The following is an 8,726-nucleotide window of genomic DNA, read 5'->3' as shown; positions in this document are numbered from 1 at the left end:
ACGCCATTTGCGTCCCAGGGCTGGAAGTCCGCCAGTGGAAACCGCCCCCCCCCCCCGGTCCGTGGAAAAATTTGTACTGGTCCCTGGCGCCAAAAAGGTTGGAGACTGCTGGCTTAGGGAAGGCTAATGGGTAATGCTGGGGCACTAAGGGAGTGTGCAAGGGGGCTGTTTAAATGAGAAGGGATCTGTCCATGAGGGCTGAGTCGAAAGGGTGAAGCGTCCATAAAGTATCATATTTTGAAAACCAAAAATGTTCATGTTTGAGCGGGCGAAAAAGATTTTAACAAACCCTGCATTTTTTCGGAGGCGTCCAATTGAAATACCCCTGCCCTACTCTCAGCTGCGCTGTTTTTGGACCCCAGTTGGAAGCTGTACTGTACATCTTACAAGGCTGTACCATCTTAGAAGGGGCGTGGCTGCGGCGAGGGACCCCGCACGTCTGAATTCGCCACTACGCTACTGCTCCGGACGGGCCTTTGGTGGGGATGCAGCCCACTGAGCCAAACCCATCCAGAGACAAAGGGGGAGCGAGAGGAAGACGCCGCAGCCGCTTCCTCCGCGCCGCTCCCCCTTTTCCTCAGGAGCAAGGTCTGTCTGGGCAAGCGGCGGCGGCCGCGGTGTCCGATCACTCTCCCCCCACCGGCACGTCCTCTCCTTCTGGACGGCGTCCCGCCCCTCGCAGGCGCCCGTGGGCCCGTCACCCCCGGGGCCCTCCAGAAGGAGAGCGCGAGAGGACCGGGCGGCTGCCCTTTCCATCCCCGCCCCCCCGCAGAGAGGGCCGGGAGAGCGAGAGGGCCGAGGCGCCTGCGAGCGCCTGGCCGCAGCTCCTCACCAGGGGCAGCGGCTTCCCCAGCCAAATAAAAGGGGCGGCGTCAAGCCCGCCGCTTCGCTTTTCTGAGCAAAGGGCAGGCTCGGCTTCGGGCCAGGCCAGGCCAGGCCAGCGGGAGCACCGGGCCGCTCCGCGCCGCGCCCCCTCCCCCGCGCCCTCGCCGGCCTCCCCGCGCGCTTTCGCCGCCCGGGGGAAGGAAGAGCCGCTTGGCCGCGAGATGCCGCTCGGCAGCAGGCGCCTCCCCGCTTCCTCCCCGCCTTCCACAAGCCCAGGCAGCCTCCGCCCCACCCGGCGAAGGCGGCCGACGCTGCTGCTCGAGCGCCCGGCTGCCCTCGGCTCCCAGCCCTCCGAGCGGCGGCGGCAGCGACCGAGCGGGCGAGGACCGGCCGAGAGAGCGCAAGCCGCCGCCGCGCCCCGGCCTCGGCCCTGCCTCGGACGGCCGCGCCACAGGGCCCCTCGGGCCGCCTCCGCCTCCGCCTCCCGCGGCCGCCTGCTGCAGGCCACGTCACGGGAAATAAATAAATAATCCCATTCAGCCAGGACAGGGCGCAGGACCCGGCGGCGGCGGCTGGAAGAGTAGAGCCAGCCCGCCCACCCAGCCACGCCTAAGCTAGGCACCCAGAGGGAGCGAGGCTACGCCAGGTAACGTAAAACGGATCCACGCCGTGGTGGTTTCATATGTATATACCTATATATTTTCAGATACTGGCGCAGCTTGGGAAGGGCTTTTGGGGGGTTTAGGCAAGGGGGTCCTAGCAGCGAAGAGCCCGCGAATAATGCGGTCTGGCTGCGCCCGTTGTCGGCCGCTTCGTGCTTGTGCACCTGCCGCCGCCGCTGCCCTCGGACTGTGTTGTGGCACCGCGTGGGAATGGTGTAGCCCGCCTGGCCGCTGCCTAGTTCCCGCCCCAGGCAGGCGCGGGACGCGGAGAAGAAGCGCCCGAGCCTACGCTCCCCTCTGCTGCTGCCGCCGCCGCCGCCACTACTACTGCTGCTGCGGTAGGAGCGCGTCGGTTTGGATGAGGTGCAAAAGACCAGCTCACAATGTGGATGTATCACACACGGGTTTTTGCTTTGATGGGTGTGTGTGTGTGAGAGAGAGAGAGAGGTGATGTGTACTACTAAAGTGCAATCCAAATAACCGACTCTGCCCCGACGTTATAACGAACAAGCCAAAGGAGGAAAGCCGACCTTCCCACCCACACCCCTGCAGGATTGCTCGCCCTTGGAGTCATGCGGCGGGCAGAGCCGTCCGCGCACAACGTCCCCGCCAGTGGAGGCTGGCGGCTCCGATTTTAGCGGGGCTGCGACTCCGCTCTGGGTTTCAGTCTCAAGGAGCTGTCCAAGGTGCTTGGGCCCATTTGCGGGGTTGGGCTCCGCGCCTTGGCTCCGTTAGAGCTCGGACTGAAACCCAGCGCGGGTTCGCAGCCCCGCTGAGATCGCAGCCGCCGGCCTCCGCTGACCCCCATCCGCCAGTTCGAGCAGGGGACGGCGGCCGCTGCAGTCGCGCCTCGTGCTCTGAAGAACGGCAGCAGCCCCACAGCCCTAGGCAGAAAGACACGCGCGCATCTAGCTAGCACACTGCGAGAGTGGTGATGCACGGGCGCCCCCCACCCCCAGCCAATCCCGCGAAGCCCCCCGACATCACGCTGCGCGCGCTGCAGCCGGCCCAGATGAGGACCCCCTGTCCTCCCCCTCCCGCCCCCGAATCACGCAGGCCCCGCCAGCCCCAGCGCCGTCCCTGCGGCCCTCCGCGCGCCCTTCCCCCGCGCCAGCGCAACGAGCGCGCGCACGCGGCGCCGCCGCTCGCCGAGGGTGGCCTTCGGCTCGGAGCGAAGCGGTTCTGCCTGTCGCCCCGCCGCCCTAACCCGGCGGAGCCATTTTGAAAGCAGAGCGTTCTGGACCGGGGCGGGGGCGGTCCTGGAGGGGCGAGCCAGCGTTGGGCCCTGCTTAGAGTAGAGCCAGCGAGACGAAGGGGGCTGAGGTCAGACGCGCGCTGGATGCAACCTCGCGGCAAGAGCCGGGGGATGCGGGCGGTGCTGGGAGCGAGCTCGGCGGGTCGGAGCGGCGGGCGGGCGCTCGCGCGCGCCACCCCGGAGCCACCCCGCTCGTGCTGCGCCTTTGTGGCTGCGCTGCCGCAGGAGGCGGCGGCAAGGGCAGCGGCATCTCGGGCGGCATCACGCGCGCGTCTCCTCATCCGGCTCAAGGCAGAGCCGGCCCTTTCCCCCTCCTCCTTTGCGCGGAAGGGGGGGACTCGCCGGCTGGGCTCCGGCGGCCCATTTCTGGGCAGGCGTCAGGTCTGCGCCGGGCTGGGCTCGCCCGGCTTGGCTTCGTCCGCATCCAGATCCCCGGGGAGGAGGGCGTGTGCGCGCGCGCGCGCGCGTGCCAGGGATCCCGGAGCCCGGCGATGCTGGGCGAGTTGGCGGCGCTTCGTTTTCCGCCCAGTCGGGGTTTGAAGCGTCCCCTCGTTTCCAAGGCCCCACCTCGGCCGCGGCCAATGGGAGACGCCGCCGGTGACGGCCGACAGGAAGGCCTCGCGGCCGATGGAGGAGGCAGGAACTGGATCCGCCTGCGGAGGGAGAGAGGGAGGGCCGGCCGGCCGGCCGGGAGAGGGGGCTTGGCCCGGCTTGCTGCAGCCGGTTGGTTCTCCCCGTGCTGGAGCCGCCTGACGCCACGTGGGCTGCCGGGATCGCAGTGGCCGGAAAGGGCGCGCGGGGTTACCCGCCGAGGCAGCCTCGTTCGTTGCTAGGTCAACGGCAGCGCTCTGGAGCTGTCCAACTTGCCGTGCCTTTGGCACTGCTCCATGGGGGTCTCCTGGAGAGAGAGCGCCCCGAGTAAAAACAGAAAAATAAAGAGTCCTGTGGCACCTTAAGAACAGGCACATGTATTATGGCATAAGCAATTGTTCTCCACCCTGGTGCCCTCTGGATATGTTGGACTACAACTCCCGTGTTTCCCAACCGGCATAGGTATTCTGGCTGGGAATTATGGGAGTTGTAGTCTGACACATCTGGAGGGCACCCGGGTAAGGAACACGGGCATAAAATCCCTTGGATGAGAATCTCCGGTTTCCAATCCTATAGACACTTACCTGGGAGTAGGTCCCATTGAACTCATTGGGGCTTACTTCTGACTAGGCATGTATAGGGTTGTGCTGCATTTCATCCAATGAATGGCTTCTTAACAAAGGCAAGGAGTTTGGGGCAACTTTACATTCTACTGTTCTGAGTAAACCAAAAACCCTTCAATCTTATCCAGAATATAAGAAATACCTTCGTTAGTAACCAAACCAGTATAATCAGTTGTGTTTTAACTTCCCTTTTTACCCAAACAACACAACGTTGCTATAAGAGCTACTGATAAGAACTTCTTTATTTACATGCTCTCTCCCGGTTGCTGTGGAATTAAGTTTTCAGGGTAAGACAGTAAGTCCTAGAGTGATTATAGTTTGGTACTGGGAGCAAAAATGATTTCATACCAACCTGCTCACACTCTGAGATCAATACTGAAGGCCCTGCTTGTGTGCCTGCCTGACAACAGTTAGGCTGGCAGGCATGAGTGGCAGGGCCTGCTCAGCAGTGGCTCTCCACTTGTGGAACTCTGTTCCAATTGTTGATCATCAGGCCTCATTGCTACAGTCCTTCAAGTGTTATAGCCCTTACCTTGGCCTATAATTGAGTCAGGACTTTCTTGGGTGTTGTTACAGTATTACCTGTTTGTAATTGTTAATTTTGATATTTGTTCTTATTATTGTTTTAATGTGTTTTGTGATTTTAATTTTTGTGTGCCACCTTGGGAGGGTTTTCCCTAAAATGCAGTTTACAAATCGTTCAAATAAATAATTAACAATTAAAATTAACTAGACAAAGCCATTTGTACCATTCATAGCAAATAGTCAGTACACCCTCCCATGAGACTTGCTGATGAATCTCACCTTGTTCCTTAGGAATCAGTGAGCGAAGATGGATGCCCCAAGCACTGAATTGTCTCGACAGTCATAGAACTTTGTAGACCCACTTTTAAAGTATGTGTGATCTAGACATGGTTTAAAACTATGTGTGATCTGGACTTTCTGTTTGTTTAGCTATCCACATTTTCCTTTTTAAGATCAGCCAGCTTTAGATTTGAGTACATTTAAATGTAACAACATATGCATCCCTCAAGGTGAATGGTAGACCTTACCTGGGCTCAGGGTCGTGACACAGAGGCAAAACTTCAGATCCTACAGATCTTCAAATTTAATTCAGTACGCTCATACACAGAGCGGTCATTGGAATTTGAAGGGAATGTAATGGCTGGTCTTCATATACAGACCCAGGAGTCTTGAACCTCGAATTCCATTTCAGAGAAGCTCTTGGAGTTCACATTCCAGTGGTGGGCAGGGACAAAGGCAAAGGGGGCAAGAACAAAACACCAAACATACCAACATGTTTTACAATAAGGCTGCAATCCTACACATGTTTAGACAGAAAAAAAGGCCTACATCTCGAAGCCATTGGATTGTGTCTGAAAAGTCTTACTGCCAGTAATGAAGTCTGAGGAGAGGCACTTTAGAATTGGGGTGGGGGAAGACATTCAAAAGCTGGGAAACCACCAAATGATCAGGGAAAAGAGGGTGGGGAAATAGTGAAGGGGGCAAATAGTAAGAGGTTATTATTTGAACTGCTTAATGGCTTTTGCATGTTCAAACAGTACCAACATGAATGCATATGCAAGTTAGATTAAGTAGCACTTACCTTTGCTTTAGATCACTGTATGAGAATGAATTTCTGCATACAGTGCATTATGGCGCTGAATTATTCCTACATACCTGCACATCAATATACCTGTATTTCAGTCCAGACAAATAAATAAATAAATATGCTTGCTGAGTTCCATGGACAATAGTGGAATGGCATGCACACAATCACTGATGTAAACATCTCTGCAGGGCTTCTGTTGAACTAATGATCACCTGGGAATAGATTCCAAAACTATTTGCAATGCCAATTCCCAAGTGTACAAATGTGAGGAATTAACAGAATATCTCTGAGGATGTGCAAAGCACATTGTCTTCACCACTCAGTAACCACAACTAGCCTAGCTATATCTGGGGTTAGAGCAGGGGTGCAGAACTTCTTTCAGCCTGAGGACCAAATTCCATGTTGGAGAAGCTCTCGAGGTGGGCAGTGATGGGGAGGGCTAAAAGCAAAAGGAGTGGGGCCAAGTAGGGATGCTGGAGAAATCCGCCGTGAACTCAAGTGAGGCCAGATTCCAAAGAAAATGCCCTCTGGAGTCCATGGCAGGCTGGCCGCACTCCCAGTCTGGAGGAGTCTGAGGCAGCTCTCTAACTTCCTATAAAACATACGCTAATGGCACGTGCCATTAGCTTATTTCAGGAAAGTTACAGCAGTAAATGGCGTATTGTATGCCATTTGCGGCTGTAAAGCACTGGCTTTTACCAAAATACAGCTGTGAAAAGCTGCAAGTTAGGTAAAAGTAAGTGCATTACAGCTGCAAATGGCATAAAATATGTCATTTATGGCTGTAATTTTCCCATGCTAGGCATGGTAGCCACCATTAGTGTATTGCGTTTTATAGGAAGCCTCCAACTCTGGTGGACGTGGCAGGGCTCCAGAGGACTTTGCGGGGCCCTAAGCAGCCCAAATTGCCCTGCAATGGACCCCCCAAAGACTGGATAGTGGGGGGTTCGTACATCCCTAGGACAAACCCCCAAAATATCAGCATCTGTTTTAGCTGAAAGCTTTTACTACTAGTAACTAAGCTTTAGAAGAGAGAGTTTAACCTTTTAGAATAGGTAAACTGCACAAAAGCCAGGAAACCACTAAATAATTGGTGGGGGAAGCATGAAGGAAGTGGGTGAGGGAAAGGGGGTGTGGCTTTCTGGGGAACCATGGAGGGCCAGATTGGGACCCCATGCAGGCTGGATTTGGCACCTGGGCTGGAGGTTCAACACCCCTGTGTTACATTTATCATAAGGAGACCAGCTGACCATGTGTTGTCTTCTCCCTGCTCCTACTGCAGCATCATTACTTGTTACATATTTCTTCTGCATCAAGTGGAACAGTTCTGTGTGAACCTATGACACAGCCAGGAATGTCTGGTGCTGTGATGAGAAGGTAGTCCAGATGCTGTGGCAAGTCGCACAGGAAAGGGCCACAGCTCAGTGGCAGAGCATATGCTATGCATGTGGAAAGTTTGAGGTTCAATCCATGCCATCTCTAAAGAATCTCATGCCACACTATAGTGAAAGAACTCTGGCTGTGTGACCCCAGAGAGCCTTTGCCAGTCAAAGTAGACTATGCTGGAATAGATGGACCAATAGTCTATGAGAACTTCATGTGTTAAATGTAATGAGTAGAAAATCTCTGAGAATCTTGCCACATTTATCATTCTGTCGTTGTGTAGGGCAAATGATGGGAAGCTGGGAGGGGAGAGAAACAAATGTAGTTCTGCAATCCTAGAACCAGGAATGTGTATGCACCCACCTCCATGTCCACAGCTACTTCAGAACCCCAGATGATCACAGAACAACAAATAGCCAGGAAGAGGAGGTAGCTGGGCCAGCCCTTCTCTTAGGCAGAGTGAGGCAACAACCCCAGGCAGAAGCAGCGGGAGCCCCCTGGCTGTTCCTCCTGAGCCTCCCAGCCATTCCCTACTGTTGGAGGAGAGAGCTGCATATGTTTTGTGGCCTACCCTGTGCTCCCTTGACTAGTCTGCTGCCCAACTTTGCAGTAGAGGGCACTTTCCCATTGCCAGCTAGACTGGCAGTAGAATAATAGTGGCAGTACAATTCTACTTCCAGTTTTGTTGGCTTCTCTACTTGGAATGGGCAGGTGCCATCTTGACTTTTGCCTCAGGCAGCAAAACGTCTTGGGCTGGCCCTGGGAGGTAGGCATAGATATTCACATGCCGAAAGCCCTGAATTTCAAAGCAGCCACACAGAAAGGCACTCAGACAGGGAAGAAGAACATTATAGTATTAGGCTTTTGCTTCACAGTTATTAATATATGCACTGATTATTTAGGTTGGTCTGGTAAACATGGTGTTATTTTCCATCAATGAACCCTGAGCAATGTATTTTCTATAAACCATCTTTTCTATTAGCTGAATTGCCATGAGTCTCATATATTGTTTTAAGAATCATCCTTGTATACTCTTATCTCCTAATCTACTGTTCATTTCACTTAATACAGAATATTGAGTGAAGTAATGTTGACTTTCTACTGACATGATTCTCTTGAGCAAAGGGTGTATGGATTGCATCCAAAGGCTGCACCCATAAATGGTCTTATGCAAATGCACTTGGTTCACAGCCTAACAAATTAAAAATGCACAAATTACTACTATAAGCACATGAGAAACTAAGCTTTAGCAGGAAGCTGGATGCTGAAAATTGCCTACAGTACAAAGGAAACATTAAACAAAGAAGGGTAGATGGCAGTTCTTCGTTTTGGTACTTTTCTTTATGTTCGTATGACTCTGCAAGTGTTCATTCTGAAAGCAAAAGCGGATATGTATGTTACAAAGTATAGAACAGTGGGTGTCATTGATCCACAACTAATTTTAGCTATTGGTATTTGATGCAGTTTCAAACATGGCAATTTTTGTAAATTGCAGGAAACCCATTGCAAAATACTGCTAAAACACTGACGTGTTGTTTGCACATTAGGCTTTCATTCCTAAAAACATTTATGTGGAAGTGAAATCTGTTCCATTGGAATCAATGCTGTTTACTCCTGAGTGAAATGTCTAGGATCGCTGTTTAAGCCTCCTACTTAGACATGCAGAAACATGTACTGGGGTAGGTACTGTGTGTCAGAGAAGGAAGAAATCATATGAGTAATAACCATAGATGAGTAATAACCATAGACAGTAATGTGATTAGAAAAACTAATAT

General features: G+C 53.5%; 1 protein-coding gene across 1 annotated transcript in view; it reads left to right on the top strand.

Moving 5' to 3' along the window:
- The first annotated feature begins 1,377 nt into the window (after window positions 1-1,377).
- Window positions 1,378-8,726, top strand: part of SLC16A7 (solute carrier family 16 member 7) — a 149,691-nt gene continuing 142,342 nt past the window's right edge. The window contains exon 1 of the mRNA XM_084810615.1: window positions 1,378-1,471. The gene's annotated coding sequence lies outside the window, so the exon portion shown is untranslated. The remainder of the gene's footprint in view (window positions 1,472-8,726) is intronic.

Source organism: Heloderma suspectum, chromosome 7, assembly GCF_057233095.1.
Source record: "Heloderma suspectum isolate Gila_16-S chromosome 7, 16-S_ref, whole genome shotgun sequence".
NCBI lineage: Eukaryota > Metazoa > Chordata > Lepidosauria > Squamata > Helodermatidae > Heloderma > Heloderma suspectum.
This window is presented reverse-complemented; position numbering and strand designations above follow the sequence as displayed.